This window comes from Stenella coeruleoalba, assembly GCF_951394435.1.
Source record: "Stenella coeruleoalba genome assembly, chromosome: 9".
NCBI lineage: Eukaryota > Metazoa > Chordata > Mammalia > Artiodactyla > Delphinidae > Stenella > Stenella coeruleoalba.
Genome location: NC_137155.1, coordinates 56611732 through 56629422, shown reverse-complemented (window position 1 = coordinate 56629422; position 17691 = coordinate 56611732). Strand labels below are relative to the sequence as shown.

Sequence of the window (17691 nt, the reverse complement as noted above, 5' to 3'; positions counted from 1 at the left end):
AAGCAATTTGAGCATGGGTATCCTATTACCATGCTTTATTTTTTTCTTCACCTAATGCAGATAACTGTAGAGAATATGGAAGAACACCTTAATACTCACCCCTTGAGGAGAAAGCAGTGATTTTTTTATGGTGCTCGTAACTCATGCCATCAATTTTATCTGTGGTAGGTCCATGTCAAAATTGGAGTAATTAAATGGAATGACAATATAAATGTGTTCATGCCATTGCACTGGCAATAAAGCATGTACAAATTTACAATTAAGGCTTGTCTTTCCCCTTAGCCGTAGAGAATTGTAACAACCATTAAGTTGCGTGGGCACAGGGATCCAAAAGGGTATTCATCAAAATAAAAACACCAGGTGGATACTTTGAGGATTATAGTGTCCTCTTATGCAATTATTCTTTTTCACTGCATATTTTTGACTGAATAATAATTACTTTTGCATAAGAAAAGGCAGGATGAGCTAGTTTCAACTTGTTTTATTACAACCACCCCCCTTTTAAAAATCTGCAAGGTAGCATAGAACCATAACCGTTTATTCAAATGAAAGTGTATATTTGTTCCAGTTCTTAGCTTTCAAAGGGTAACAGACTCTTTCAAATACACCATACTGAGCTTTTAATACAAACACTTTGGTGCTACAAAACACACCATTAAGATGCATATCGCTGGTGTGGTTAAGTTCCTAAGATATCACTAGGAATCATCAATATGACAGAGATAAAGGAGACTTGAAACCCAGCCCAAGCAGTGAATTGACAGCCATCTTTAACCACCATGACCTAAGAATGACCCTGCTCTCTGCTGGATGCAGGAGTTAGATATGTAGCAGAGCACAGGAATCAGATATCTCACAGGCTTGGAGGGCCCCACTGTGAGGCAACTGTAGAATCACTTGCAAGGCCTGATACACACATAGTTGACAAAGAGTGATGCCAATTCGATGCTCTTTTATATTTTGAAATAAAGTTCTGAGGGTTTAATGTTGACTTTAGCTGCTCCCTGCTTTGTAAAGTTAAGATCCATAGAAGAAAAATTAATAAGTTTTTATATAATTTAAAATATTCTAATTTGACCATGTCTTCAAATGCTCATACTGTGTGTATATACATTTTACACATACACACGTCAAGAATTAATTTTACAGCAGTGGAACGATATATCCTAAAGCACTTAAAATCACACATGACATTTTATGGTAAAATTTACCCTTTGTTTTGTTTTTGGTAGCTGTTTATCTCTAAAACTTGCTTACACTTTAAATTTCTTACTTAAATCTTTGTAACTTGGTTAATAATGATAGTTTAGGGGAAGCGCACATACCAAGCTGCAGAATATGGATTTAGGCTTGATTGTCATGCTCCCTTGTTGTAGAAATGCTGTGTGAAACAATTATTTTAATAAAGGAGAGTCGTTAATAAGGGGATAGACATTTGGAGGGGCTAAGCAATAGGAACTCAGGTTACCACCTTAGCTTTCAGTGACTAAAGTGGAGAGTTTTCGGTTGTTTTCTCTTGTAACACTTTTTCCCTAGGATTCTCATGCATGAAAAGTAGATACATGCACCTTTAAAAAAAAGATAAATTATTTGTACTTTTAGCATATGCATAATGACAAAAATGTTTACAATCAACTAGTGAAAATACAAATATGATGATATCTGTACAATCTCCTCTAAGTGTAAAATGTGCTTAAAAATTATTCACAAACAGTAAGTAATCATAAAAATCCTCTGTTTCTGTGAATTCTCTCTCATTTTTAGTTTTTCAAAAGTCACTGCAGCTCACAAGCTGATCCTGCTTTTGGAATTAGCCTGAGTCACTTTGGAAGCTCTACTGGCAGCACCATAGGAACTGGATTCCCAGGTCTTTTGGGGGTCTGTGACCCTGAGGCAGTGCTAAACACAGGACAGAGCTGGAGCTCCCACACTGACTCCACTGGAAAAAAGAAAAAAGCCCTCTGTCTCCTACTTGCAGTGCTGAAAAATGGTAGAGGTTTTGAGTCAGATCTTCACAAATACCAAATTTTAGCTGAATCACCTTCCCTCCAGGGCCATCATAGGATTCCAAATTCAACTGCCGTACTTCCTTTCAAGCTTATGCTTTTCCCAGGATGACATTTCATGGTTATTATTCCTTGCTGTGCTCTTAATGAGAGAAACAGGTAGTGATCTGCATATTCCAGTTGGCAATGCTTTCTAATAATATTGTAATCTGGGTTTATATAATAGTTTTCTGAAAAGTGTGGAGGGATCTGTGGCTAAGGGAAGAGTATTGCCTCCCTAGCTCTGTGACAAATGACAATTTTAATCTGATTCATAACCTTTTACAAACAGCTCCATCTTGACAAGACCACTGCATTTGGTGACCTATTCAATTTATTAATGTTCCACATAGGGTCTAAGTGCCTACAATGGGGAAATGACACCTGAGTACCAGTAACCTCATTAACTTGGCTAACACTTCTAAATGGATGGCTTGGCATTATGGAAGTTTGCCTCAGGGAAACCCTTCTACCTGAGGACATAGATAGTAAGACACAATCAGCTGCTGCAGAGATATATATAGTATGTTCTGCTGCTTTGCTCATTTGCATACACCCCAATGCTTTTTCTTTTATATGTACTATCATTTGTGCCTAAATGACCCCTCCCTATAAATGGAATTCATCTTTTTAAATTTTTTTTAAAAATTTTAATTAATTAATTAATTTATGGCTGTTTTGGGTCTCCGTTGCTGCGTGCGGGCTTTCTCTAGTTGCAGCGAGAGGGGGCTACTCTTGGTTGCGGTGTGCGGGCTTCTCATTGCGGTGGCTTCTCTTGTTGAGGAGCACGGGCTCTAGGCGTGGAGGCTTCAGTAGTTGTGGCTCGTGGGCTCTAGATCGCAGGCTCAGTAGTTGTGCTGCACGGGCTTAGTTGCTCCGTGGCATGTGGGATCTTCCGGACCAGGGATCGAACCCGTGTCCCCTGCATTGGCAGGCAGATTCTTATCCACTGTGCCACCAGGGAAGCCCCAGGATTCATCTTTGGCTTGACTTGTTTATCATCACAAATCTATAATGCTTTAGGAAATATAATATTTCAGGAAGCAGAAACCATTTCGCTCTTTTAAGGAGAGATTTAAATATAGGGAATTTTGTTCCTATAAATTTGGAGTTGTGAACACATTGCTGGGCCTGCAGGAGTGACTCCCAGAAGTGGTGAACTGGCCTGAAATTTTAGCTGCGGCTTGATCAGGAATCAGGAGGCTACCAGGGAACTGTGGAATTCAGAAGCTCCCCGCAATAGCCTCACAAACCTCGTGACTGGACACTAGAATTAAGCTGCAGAAAAACCCAACATGTTTCCCCCCCTGCCCCAAATCCTCCTTGTCAGCAGCAAGCAAAACAATTGCAGAGTGACTGCTTTCACCTTCTGGATCTCATGTAATTGCATCAGTTTGGTGGGCCCTGATTCCAGAACTCTTGCTACAAGGGAATGTAGGGAAACATGTTGATGAGTTTTCTAGTCTCTGCACAGCTGGAAGGCACACTGGAGGAGAGCTGGAGTGGATGTTGATTGCTAATCCACCACTTCCATCTCACAGTCTAAAGTAGCGAAAACGTGTAACAGGATGGGAAACCCATGGGGTCTCTTTCTCTTCCTGATGCTATTTGATTTTCGTTTAGACAAGTGAATTTTTCTTTCACTATCACAGTTAAAATAATGATGATTCTACAATATTTTTCTACTGTTGGTCTGAAGTAGCTTGGCACCTTCACAGCCCTTTCCCAGGTGTGATAACCTGGGTCTCCAAGATTCTCCATCTTTCACCTTCTGTTCCAACCAGTTGCTCTTGACTTCTCCATTGGCTCCCACTTGTTTTTGTCTCACTCTTTGCCCATCCCCCTCGATTTATTGCTTTGGTGGGATCTTGTTGCTTGGCCTCAGCTTTCTTTCTGGAAAGTATCTTTGAGATCTTCCTTGTTCTAGGCTCATGAGGCAGAGGAAACCTTATGCCAATGCCCACTCCTGTTCTTCTAGCCTCAGCCTGGATGTCACAGAGGCCCTCAGTCATCTAGTAGGGTCTTGGGTCAGTAACAGTTATGTTGCTGAAATACTCTTGAAATTTTTTGTGATAAAAATCTCAAACAGAGCTAGATATGTCAATGGAGCAAGTGCAAAGATTTAGAGACTGCATTTACTTCCCATTGCTGAGCTGCCGTGACCTTGCTGGAATTGGCAGCTAGCAGAGTCACAGAGTAGGCATGCAATATTGGTTGAATTAATCACAGAATTTAATGGCCATGAAGTCACATTTTCAGAAGTCATTCATGTATTTTGATAAGTAAGAATTATGCTTTAAGTTTATTCATCTTCCTTTGGAGTGCAGACCTTGTAAAGTGCTATGATGTCAAGCCATCTAACTATACAGTGTGGCTTAATTACAAAAGGGAGCAATTAAGCTACATATCAGTTAGAGCTCTTCATGTAATTTATTGACTCACAAGGCTGAAACGCCAGGGACAGTCTTCAAAGGCAGCTGGTCGGGGCTCACTTGATGTCATTAGAACCTGTCTTCCTTTCACCTGCAGTGGTTATATGGCTGCCTTCTGCTGTATTCAGTTCTTTGTCAGGCTATGCATGATGCCTTCAAGCAACTACAAGAACACATTAACCCAATATCCATCCCAGTGTGAAAGAGTTCACTTTCCCCATAGCCAAGCAGAAGTCTAAGACCTGAACCTCCTCAGCCCTGATTGGCCTGATTTAGATGATGTGCCCATCTAGGAACCTGTCAGTGACGGAGGAGATGGGATGCTCTGATTGACTTAATCTTGGTCTTAAGCTCCACCCCCAAATCCAGAGATAGAATCAGTTTTTTCATGGATTGAGAATGGGGCTGGAGTGGATCCCCAAACGGAAATTTAGAAATTGTTATCATAGGAAGCAGAGTAGATATAGGCAGCAAAAGTGATACATGTCCACCACAGGCAGAAAACAAGCTCCTTCTACCAAGAAGATACTGTGTCCCCAGAAAATTATGACATACGAGGTCAAGAACCATCCTGAAATTTCTGGCTGTGTTTCAGTGTTTTGGGCCACATCCAGTTGGTTCTCTGAAGGCACATTTTTTCTTTTTTCTTTTCTTCATGAAACAAATGATATCAAAACTGAGAGTCAGGGCTTCCCTGGTGGTGCAGTGGTTAAGAATCCGCCTGCCAATGCAGGGAACACGGGTTCGAGCCCTGGTCTGGAAAGATCCTACATCCCGCGGAGCAACTAAGCCCACGTGCCACAACTACTGAGCCTGTGCTCTAGAGCCCGTGCTCTGCAACAAGAGAAGCCACCGCAATGAAGAGTAGCCCCCGCTCATCGCAACTAGAGAAAGCCCGCGCACAGCAATGAAGACCCAACACAGCCAAAAAAAAGCTGAGAGTCAGTTTTAAGGACATGAGTCTAGAGTCAAACTGATATGGCCCATGATGGAACACACCCTGCAGTTCTCAAGGATGATTCAGGACTCTGGGCACTATTTGTCTGGATTTCTGTTTTTAATTAAAAAAATTTTTTCACAGTAATGTAACACTTAAAAAATTCAAACATATACAAATGTAGAGAGGTGGTACAATGAACCCCTGTGTACTCATTACCCATATTAAATCCCTATCTAGATTTTGTCATTTTTTTTCATCTATTATCTCCTTTTCCCCCTTTGCTGAAATATTTTAAAGGAAATCCTGGATATCATGCCATTTTATCCCTACTTACCTCAATATTAAATGCCCTTTTTAAATAGCCTTGTTTTGTTATTGTTATTTAATACAAATAGGAATGATTCAGCCATAAATCCAAATATTCTGGGGCTTAAGGAGCTTAATTAAACTCCTTTCTCCTGAAACCACAGAAGCCAAATACACCTCTGACCTAGTGCTGAAAGATTGAAGCATTCCAAACAATAAGAAAGGAATTTTAAAAATAGATGTATTCTAGGCCTACATGGACAGGACTTTGGCTGGCTTCCTGTTGAAGCAGTTTAGACATTTGAAAGATACCACGGCTGCCAGGTTTGTGGATCTGATTATCTTTAGCAGTTGTCTTTTTATTAGGGAATTAAGGTTTTCTGTTTTTGAGGTTTCAACATGATTGTTTTCTTTTCTAGAAATTGATTTCCTCAGAAAACTACTTATAAAATGAGTGTGAAACTCAAAGTTTATTTTAATGTTATTAATACTGTCTTGGGTTTCAGTACAGGCACCCCAATCTGGTTAGCTTGAGCCATTTTCTTATGTATAGTTGGTATGTGGGGATGACCAAGTTCCCAAAGAAACCTGTGGTTAAAATTTTTATGCTACAATATTAGATTGGGATTATTGTCAGAGAGATTATAAATCAAAGTTTAGACATGTGGTTTAGCAGTATCTCTTTAAGTAAAATATCTGGGATAGTTTTTACAAAGTTGCCAGTGAACCTTGTTCTCTGAACCTATAATTCAGAAGGTCCCATGAGGCTTTGATTTCTGGCAGCATTTCCATTGCTATTGATCTAGGTGAAACAAGGCAGAGGTGGAAAGAGCAGCTGGAAATAGCTATTGATTTATTCATTTGACAAATATTTATGGGGTTTCTATTACATGCCAGGCACTATGCTAAGTACTGTGAGTAAATAAAAGATGAAATGACAAGGACCCTGGTTACAAGTAGCTTATAGTCTACTGGAGATAAAACCTTTACACGAAGTAAAACATGAAGTGTCATAAAGGGAATATGGGAAATTTGTAGGGGAAAAGATTTGTTACTTACAGATTCTGAGATCTGAGACAGCTGCACGGTAGAGAGATGGTAGTTGAAACGAGCTGGGGAGTGTATTTTGGATTTGGACATGCAGACATGGGCAGGAAAGAAAATAAAGGCCCGACAGACCATTACAAACCATTATCTTTTACATAAGAGCCATAGGGAGGCTGCTGCCATAGTCCTTCAGGTATGCAGACAAACAAGTGGTATTGCTGTTTGTCAACTTATGTCATATATTACTTTTGTATTATGTATAGGTTATGTATTACTTATTGTAAAAAGGACAAAAGAAATTACATGTCAAATATTCTGATGCTATGTCTGATCAATATTCTGTGAATCTGTTATAGCTTTGCTTCTGTAACTCTTCCAAGATTTTGGGATGGATAGGCAGCAAGATAGTGCTTTCATCACTCTTTAATGTGAAATAACTTTAATTCATAAACTTTTAGCACCTCTCCATATTTATACTTTTTGTGTAAAATGCACGAAAAGTATAAATAAAAGGGGACAAGATATAATAAACAGCAATGATTAAGTTGTCTGTTTTATCTCCTTAAGTCTCTCTTGAATCTGTTTGTTTTTCCTCATGTTCAGTGTCACTATCCAATTCCAGGTCAGTAGTTCTTATCTAGAACTCCCTGCCCTTAGGTCCGATCTCTTCCATTCCATTCATCATCCAGTGGAGTGAAATTTCTAAAACACCAACCTGATAATATCCTCCTTGCTTAAGAACCAACCGTTCAATGGCACTGCATTGCTCTTAAGATAAAATTTGAATTTCATTTACATGATTTGCAAGGCCCTCCATGATCATTTGGTCAGGGTTGATGTGTGTGATCAAAAATGTAAGCAACTGAAAAGAATAGTTGAGTATTATGTTACAGGGTAGTAAACAGTAATAGATACCACATGATGATACATTTACTGAGCATATTTTGTTTAATATTTTTTTATCTTGTTCCTTACGTGAGCTATTTAGCTGAAGTTTACTTTATGGAATAGATGAATTCTTTCCTCTGTAAAGTGAATTTCTGCATTTTAAGTCCTTTCCATATCAGATCTCATTATAGAATTAGAAACTAACCCTTCTGTAAGGACTGTTGACTTTAAGATTTAAAAATTTTAACTTTCAAACATTATCTGTTGAAAGGAAATACTATATTAAGTTTTAATATATACTTTATGTATATTTCATGTATAAATTTAAATAAGTTAGGATTATTTCTATTTTTAAGACAATGGAATAAAGATCATCCTAGAAAGATGCCAACTACTTGATTGAATATAATACAGCATAATCAATAATCTTCATAATTATCAACCTTCAACTCTCAATAATCTACAGCAGGATGGCATGTGGTTTTCATATTCTGTTTCTTGGTGACTTTAAGAAACACAAGCTAATTTGGGCAAAAGAGGGAGTAAATTACAGAAAAATCTAATACAATGATTTAAAACCAACAATGAATTTAATAAATGGAATAGTACATTTATTGACACTTTTTCAAAGGGAAACAGAGTGACAAGAAAATAACATCAAAAAGATGTTGAGGGGCATTCCTGGTGGCGCAGTGGTTAAGAATCCGCCTGCCAATGCAGGGAACACGGGTTCGATCCCTGGCCCGGGAAGATCCCACATGCCACGGAGCAACTAAGCCCGTGTGCCACAACTACTGAGCCTGTGCGCCACAACTACTGAGCCCGCGTGCCAAGAGCCCGTGCTCCACAACAAGAAGTGTGTGCGTGTTTGGAAATGGCTTGATTCATATGACCAAATTGCTTTCCAGAAAGGACCAGTATTTTTTCCCATATGAAGTGAGCATAAATGTCCATTTCATTGCACTCTGGCTAGTATTGAGAATGAAAATAAAGTTCAATATTTTCCAATTTGATTTTTGGGGATGGTGTGTCATCATATTTTAATATTTTAAAATATAGAGATTGTTCTCTTCTTCTCCACTTGTTCTTCTTATATTCACACATATATTTTATGTTTTTTTTTAAATCAAATCCCTACATAGAATCTAGCACATAAGGGAAGAGAGCTAACAAATTTAGGATCTAAGATTCTTGAGTATAAATAATTTGTCTAAATTTGAAATAAGTAGCTAATAGTGCTATATTATAAGTAATGTTTATAGTTGGAACCAAGTCCTCATGTATCAGATTGTAAATATTGTTAAATTATACCTCTACCACTGTTTCTATAGAAAAGAAAATGGAATTATAGAGATTAAAAGGTATGAAAGCCATCTGAAATGGCACGACCAGGAAAATTTTGCATAAACTCCTACAATAAAGAAGCTAGTGAAAGCAAGTTTTATTGTGAAGTAAAGAACAAGGACTTTTATTTGAATGGGTGAAAACATTTCCATTTAATTTTAATGTCTTTAAATGATGCATTTCCTGCTGTTAATAGCAGTAATCCCCATGGAGAGTAACATTCTTGTAAAAGTCATAATAGGTCTCTGTTCGCTCATTTAACAGCTTGAAGGTACACTTTTAGACAGCGGGATGGTGATTAATCTTTGCTGCAATATTTCTTCAATTACTTGTGAAAAAGCAGGATTTTTGTAAGGGTATCATTACAATGATATGTGAATCTGTGGAATTACTACTATACATTTGAAAGGAACTTTAAAATTTTTAATTAGAGATAACCATTTGCTAATTAACAGAGTCATCTTTACCAGTTAATTCTTTTCTTTACAATTGTAAATCCTATCTTTGGACAATGCAAAGAATTATATGTCTTTACATGTCATACTATGTTTCTCATTGAAAATTTATGTCAAAATATTATTCTGATATTTATTGAAGTGTTTTAATATACTAATAGTCTAATTTACATTCCATGGCCAATAATCTTAGTTATACTCCAAGAACACATTTCTATCAAATTAAAATTTCATGTATTGGAAAAGTAGACTAGCTGAACTGGGTCTTTATAATATACTAGTTTACATTCATTTTCATTTTCACTAAAGGCTCTTAATAAACTTTATAGGCACTTTCCTAATTCAATAATTATTATTATTCATTTTGAAAGAGAAACTCAGGTGATAGATGTTCCTGGCTTGCCAGGGTCATAGAGTTAAGAGGAAGATGCTAAGATTGCTGATTCAGTCCTTATCTATTAGACCAAACTGTTAGTATATAATGGTATATAACAGTTGTTAACCTTTCGGAGTCTGTGGAAAACACACATGTGCATATGAAAGAGAGCATGTTCTATATCAATACACAGCTAAACCAAGATTTGATTAAGGAAAAGCTCATTAAGAAGGAAGCATTGGGACTTCCCTGGTGGTGTAGTGGTTAAGAATCTGCCTGCCAATGCAGGGGACATGGGTTCAAGCCCTGGTCTGGGAAGATCCCACATGCCGCAGAGCAACTAAGCCCATGCGCCACAACTACTGAGCCTGTGTGCCACAACTACTGAAGCCTGCGTGCCTAGAGCCTGTGCTCCGCAACAAGAGAAGCCACCACAATGAGAAGCCCATGCACTGCAATGAAGAGTAGCCCCACTTGCGGCAACTAGAGAAAGCCCGCACACAGCAACAAAGACCCAATGCAGCCAATAAATAAATAAATAAATAAAATTTAAAAAACAAGTATAATATTGAAAAAAAAAAGGGCTTCCCTGGTGGCGCAGTGGTTGAGAGTCCGCCTGCCAATGCTGGGGACATGGGTTCGAGCCCTGGTCTGGGACGATCCCACGTGCCGTGGAGCTACTAGCCCGTGCGCCACAACTGCTGAGCCTGCTCTCTGGGGCCTGCAAGCCACAGCTACTGAGGCCCGCGCACCTGGAGTCTGTGCTCCGCAAAGGGAGAGACCACCGCAATGAGAGGCCCACGCACTGCAGCGAGGAGTGTCCCCCATTTGCCACAACTAAAGAAAGCCCACGCAGCAACGAAGACCCAACACAGCCAAAAATAAATAAATAAAAATAAAGTACCCTTTAAAAAAAAAAAAGTATTGATAACTACAGTATTTTTCATTGAGTTATCTCAGCATACTTGCGAAGTATTATCTCATGGTAAATAAATATGACAATTTCCTTTTCCTTATCAAAATGTGAAATGGATTTGTTTTTTTAAAGAAAACAATTCCATAATCACATTATTTTGACTGAACTATTCTCTTGTGTATAAAGTACATTGCTGTTTGTAGACTGTCTTTGCTCACACCATAATTTTTTCTACATAATTACAATCATAATATACATATAATTTTTACTACAGATTTTTATAATTTTATTTTACATTGAGATTTAAGTAATTCCCTAAGGACCCATATGAATTGAAAATTCATAAACTCATAAAGTCCAGGCATTCTAATAATCTGTCACATACTGAGACTATATTGCAACACAGACTATTTTGTTAAATCTTCTTGACTTCATACTGAAAACCTGCTGGAATCATGTAATCAATTCTTTAGATATAATTGTAAAAGGATAATAGCAATGCAGAAATTCTCAAGGATGTTTTAGAATAGTCAGGCACAAACAGGCCACCTGGGGCAGAAATGGCAAGGTGGGAAGGAACAAGACTGTAACTGAACTGAGGTTTTTGAAATGGTCATTATTGGGAGACTCTGGGTGGGTCTAGAGAAGAAGGCCAGGCAGATGGGCACTCCATGGTATATGAAATGGAAGACATACCAGTAAAATTACATGTGTCTTGAAAGTCCTGGATGGGGATCATGGTGTTCCTCAACGAGCATGTGAAGCACAGAGAATCCAGCAGCTTGTGGTGTCTGAAAATCTGCATGGTCAGGTTGGTTATTGTAAAACACTTTCCTCAGGACTAAGGGTTCTCTTCCCTGACAGGGGCCTGACAAGAGCCTGGCTGGATCACAATTCCCAGGGACTGAAGTACCAACTCAAATTCAGGGAATGAGACCATCAAGGATTCACTCACCATAAATAGAGCTCTGGATGGACACTGACCTATGGAATAAGACCAAAGTGCCCTTGACAAAACTTTGCTCGTTGGGCCAGTCAGAAGGGGTCAATTGAGCTTGGTTCCATAGTACTGAGTTAAAACTCATTAAATCATTATTGTCTAAGGTCAGGATTGATTGTAGAGACACGGTCAGAGTTGAGCCCAAGGGTGAGAAGGTAGGGGAAGGGGATGAGGATGAGAGTGGAATGCAGTTGATGTCAGACAGCTTGTGCTGTCTGGAAGGGTGAGAGAGGAAGGGAAACCTGGCAGGAGTGGATTGAAAGGATGGGGCTGAAATACACTGGGTGTTTTTAATATTCTTTACAACTTAAAATGGAAGGTCAGAAAATTAGTTCTTAGTTTCAGGGATACTTGGGGGTAAAAATCACCTGAGATTTTTCAGTGAAGATGCACAAGGATTCAGGCAAAATGATATAATGTTATACAAGCTATGTGAAAGCTTCAGTTGCCACTTTTAGTGGCTTGTCTTAATGTTCAAACCAGCTTTTAATTTTTCCTGAAATAATCTTTCTTTCTAGATAGGTACTTGAAGTCCCTTTCATTTAGTGATTATTAAAATGATATGCATGATTTGACTTTCCCCTTTTCGGCCTCCATTCTTTTTCTAAAAATTGAGATATAATTGACATATAACATTATATTAGTTTCAGGTGTACAACATAATGGTTTGGTATATATTGTGAAATGATCACTGCAATAAGTCTAGTAACGTTCATCCCACACATAGTTACAATTTTTTTTTCTTATGATGAAAACTGCTAAGATTTACTCTTAGCAACTTTCAAATATAAAATATAGTATTATTAATTATCATCACCATACTGTACATTACATCCCCAGGACTCATTTTGTAACTGGAATTTTGTACCTTTTGACCACCTTCATCCATTTCTCCTACCCCTCCCCCCCGCCTCTGGTAACCACCAGTCTGTTCTCTGTATCCATGAGGGTTTTTGTTTGTTTGTTTGTTTTTCTTTTTTACAAACCCTTGTGTCGAGGGCTGACTTTCAGTAGATCAAAGCGAGGGAGCTGCTCTGCTACTTACGAAACCCCGACCCAGAAGCAGGTCGTCTACGAATGGTTTAGCACCAGGTTCCCCACGAACGTGCAGTGCGTGACGGGCGAGGGGGTGGCCGCCTTTCCGGCCGCACCCTGTGTCCCAGGACGAAGGGCTCTCCGCACCGGACCCCGGTCCCGACGCGCGGCGGGGCGCGCCGTGTTTTTGTTTTAAAAGATTCCACATATAAGTGAGATCAGAGGGTATTTGCCTTTATCTGTCTGACTTATTTTATTTAGCATAGCGCCTTCAGGGTCTATCCATGTTGTCAGGAATAGCAAGATTTCCTTCTTTCTTAAGGCTGAATAACATTCCATTGCATATATATACCACAACATCTTTATCCATTCATCTATTGATGGACACTTAGGTTGCTTCTATGTCTTGGCTATTGTAAATAATGTTGTATTGAACATGGGGTGCGTATATCTTAAGTTAGTGTTTTCGTTTCCTTCAGATAAATGCTCAGAAGTGGAATTGCTGGATCATATGGTAGTTTTTTTTTTTTTTTTTTTGCGGTACGCGGGCCTCTCACTGCTGTGGCGTCTCCCGCCGAGGAGCTCAGGCTCCGGACGCGCAGGCTCAGCGGCCATGGCTCACGGGCCCAGCCGCTCCGCGGCATGTGGGATCTTCCCGGACCGGGGCACGAACCCGTGTCCCCTGCATCGGTAGGCGGACTCTCAACCACTGTGCCACCAGGGAAGCCCCTTTTTCTTCATTTTTGAGGAATCTTCATACCATTTTCTATGGTGGCTGCACCAATTTACATTTCCACCAACAGTTCACCAGGGTTTCCTTTTCTCCACATCCTTGCCAACACTTACTTATCTTTTTGATGATAGCCATTCTAACAGTTGTGGGGTCATATCTCATTGGGGTTTTGATTTGCATTTCCTTGATGATTAGGGATGCTGGGCACATTTTCATGTACCTGCTGGCCATCTGCATGTCTCCTTTGGAAAAATGTCTGTTCAGCTCCTCTGCCCATTTTTAAATTGGGTTGTTTGTCTTTTTGCTGTTGAGTTGTATGAGTTCTTTATATATTTTAGGTATTAACCCCTTATCACATATATGATTTGCAAATATTTTCTCCCATTCAGTAGCTTGCCTTTTCATTTTGTTGATGGTTTCCTTTGCTGTGCACAAGCTTTTTCATTTGATGTAGTCCCACTTGTATATTTTTGCTTTTGCTGCCTTTGCTTTTGGTGTCAAATCCGAAAACAGCATCGCCAAGACCAGTGTCAAGGGCTTACTGCCTATGTTTTCTTCCAGGAGTTTTAAGGTTTCAGGTCTTATGTTCAAGATTTGAGTTAATTTTTTTTATATGGTGTTGGCCTCCATTCTTGTTTGGTTGACCTAAACCTTAACTGTGAGATCATCAGTGATCTGACCAGGCAGAGGAATTTCTTAAGAATTTTAAGTTGTGGTGATCATATAATTTCTTGTCTAAACTGGGAGAGTGAAAGAGGGTGGACAACAGGTATTAGCTAGGGACAACAGATATTAGCTAGGGACAACAGGTATTCAGCTTGGACAGCAGGTATTAGCTAGGGCTGTCCCAAGCAAACCAAGATACATGGTCACCCTAGAGTTAGCATATAATTCTCCTTGGTTCTCTAACATTTCTGTGTGTCTTGTGAGTATAGCTACTGCCAGCCTTTTGTTTAGGACTGTTTTTTCAAGAATGGTGCTACGGCAAACAGCCTTGGAAGAGAGAGTCTCTCTCTCTGAAGTAGAAGGAAAAGATTGGGGTTTTCTAAGCTCAAGGTTCCTTTCTTTTAACACAACCCACGGTGTGTACAGGTGTCTCCTAACCCTTGTTGTGTCCCCCTGTGGGAATTGGGGCTTGGAGAACTGGCACAAGAAAAGGATGCTCTGACTACTGCTATTCTGTGGTAATAAACTGACTTTTGTCTCTGATCCAAGAGTTTTGTGTCTTCTGCTAGCAACCATGAGCTGTGGCAGGCTAAATTGTTAGTGTGCAAATTGGGTGAAGTGTCAGCCCCTTCATATTTCTTGCTACTCAGTACAATTATAAATCACTATACAAATATAAGGTTTTTACTACTGCTACTACTACTATTGTTATTATTAATTCAGCTGAAATTTCATTCTGTGCATTTAAAAATTTCTCTTAAAAGACAAAAAGCAAAAGCAAAGATAGGCATTATTGGATCTGGCCTTATTTATGTCAAGATACACTCAATCTTCTTTCAGTCAGTCAGATTACATATGTAACTATTATAATTAATAATTAAATTTTAAAAATAAATGATAACTCTCTCACTGCATAATTAAACTGCTTAGTTCTATTATAAATTGAATTCTTAAAACTGTATAGCATATTTTGATCTCAAAGTGTATGTGGATAGAAGTTTTTCTTCTAGAATAATGATCCACACTTTCAAGGAGTATATAACTTTTTTTGGTGTGATGATGAAGTTGGATTTATTATTATTTTTTATAACAGCTTTATTGAGATATCACTACATGCCATTCAATTTTAAAATGATTCAGTGGTTTTTAGTCTAAGAAGCATGTAACTTGAAGCATGTAATAAAACGTGCCAAATTCCAAATTTCTCTTTCTTGTACCCTAACTTAGCCCAAGTACATTTTTATTCCTTCTTGAACTTTCCTTAACCTTTCTAAGTATTCCAGGGGTTAGGCACCCTTACAAGCCATAGAATTTTAAGGTGGCAGATAATTGCAAAGAATATACAATGTACACTAATGATAAAATTTAGCACTTAGACAGTGCTTTAAGAACATTAAACAATTAATTTGCACAGCACCCCCTGTGAAGCAGTAAGTAGCATTGTCTCCACTTTCACAGTGAGAAAATGTACAGACAGAAGCTAGTTGACTTTATTGTGATATTAAAGTAGTGAGATCTTAATACAAATTAAAACTCTTCTGTATTCAAACTTCTGAAACAGGCTCCCTTTATGATAGAAGTTTATTTGGTGGTCCTTGGGAAAGGTATATGTCTTGTATATGTTCATATTACTTATTTATTTTGCAAAGCATATTGTTGAAATTCCTTCATCCAAAAAATAGGAGTCCTTTAATTCGCCAAATGTTTTGAATTAAATGATCTTTCATAGCAATCACAAGATTATTGTCCTCAGAAGTGGAACTGTGTGACAGTTACAGTTACAGTTCAGTTACAATAAAATGAGACAGGGGTCAAATATTAGTTTGTATTAGTTTAAGGATCAGTAGTTGATGTTACTATTTTACTCTTATAACAAAATCTCACATACTGAAATACTGGAACTTTCCATATCAAAATGACACACAGCTCATTTATTATCAGTTTAATTTCTAAATAAATACTTCACATAAATTATCTGTTTTAGAATGGTGATGAATTGTATTAAACTATTTCTCTCTCTCTCTCTGCTTGTTTGATTCTTCTTGCATCCATGGGAGAGATGGCTTGTTGTAACAAGTTATGAAACTGACTAGAACAAGGCCAAAAGACCTTTTTGGGGATTGAGCCCTTGACCTCAGCTCTTTACAGGTATAGACTGAGCTAATTAGCCGTAGTGCCTATTGCAGTATGGTACAACTTGGCAGTTGCTCTTCAGTAAGTTAATTATGTTATTGTGTCACTAGTTTAACAAATATTTATTGAGTGCCTACTATGTGCAGGTGGTGTGCTAGATACTGGATATAAGAGGTAAGAGAGACATACTTGTTGTCCTTGAAAGAAATAGATGACTATAGCTAGCAAATAATTTCTAAATCCCCTAGTTGTGAATCAAAATATACAATTTCATATATTAACCATATTTTTGTTTAAAAAGGTTTCAGTGCATATCCATAGACAAAATCGCCAAACTATTCTCTAGGAATGAGCTACTTTGTCAGCTTTTCACCATTTCTCCTCTTGGTGAACCGTAACATGTGTGTGCCAAAGAAATGGTGCATTTTGACAGAACAGGAGCTGGTTTAGCTTCAGTGCGTTTTGTTTCCTCTTAAAATAGCATCACTAGCAGCTCTTATCCTTGACCTGATTTGGGCACTTGATAAGGCATTTGGGTCAGTTAGATGTGAATGGACAAATTCAATAAAAAAGTAAGTTAATAAAATTAACTTGTGAAGGAGCAAAGGCATCGTCAAATAAAGTAGTTTTCTTATTCAAGTGCTCTGAAAGGAAGATTTAGGTTTGGAATAAATTTAAGGCTTAGATTTCTTTTTTCTTCGGTAAAAACTATTCTCTAAATAAATTAAATCAGTATAGATATTACTTGAAAGCAAATGGGAATTTCAACCTTCAGTAAGAGATATGCTTTAAAAAGTACATGAAAAGTACCCGAAAATGAGAAGCAAATATTTCGAATTTTATATTTAAGGTAACATAAAATCACATACGTTCAAAATGTGAATTTATGGAATGACATTTCTGACCAAAGAAAGTGGACACTTTCTTTTTTTCCTCTTCTTCTCCTTTAAAAGACTGTTTTCCCCAGTATGGAAACATTTAGTAGGCTGCATTACATTTGAAAAACTTGTTAACCTTGGCATTTGGTGGTGACCTAGAAAAGCACTTAAACTTGCCAAACACATGGGCAAAGATGGTTCTTTCAAACAGAACAACTTTATTTAAGAAAAGATAAGGTTCAGAAGTGAAAGTAAAAGGTAGCTTTGTATTCTGAAAAACTCTAAAGATAACATTAGCATTTATGACTCACCTTTAGAGCTAGAAGACAGGTCCCCACACTGCTTGACAACATATCTGAGTCACAAAAAGGAGAGGAGTGACTTCTTATTCACTGGTTAAACTTATCCAGGTTATTTTTGAGTACAGGCTGGAGAAATCTGGTTAAAATTTTGTCTTGGTTGTTTAAGAAACTGCTTAAAATACAACATAGCCTTAT

At 38.2% G+C, this 17691-nt stretch overlaps 1 protein-coding gene across 6 annotated transcripts in view; it reads left to right on the top strand.

The window, feature by feature from the left end:
- The window catches only part of LOC307191643 (uncharacterized protein), a 143294-nt gene that overhangs the window by 13578 nt on the left and 112025 nt on the right, over window positions 1-17691 (top strand). Inside the window, exon 3 of one of the 6 annotated variants that reach the window (XM_079931801.1) lies at window positions 16261-16331. The exons of the other annotated variants lie outside the window; for them this stretch is intronic. The gene's annotated coding sequence lies outside the window, so the exon portion shown is untranslated. The remainder of the gene's footprint in view (window positions 1-16260; window positions 16332-17691) is intronic. 6 annotated transcript variants of the gene reach the window in all.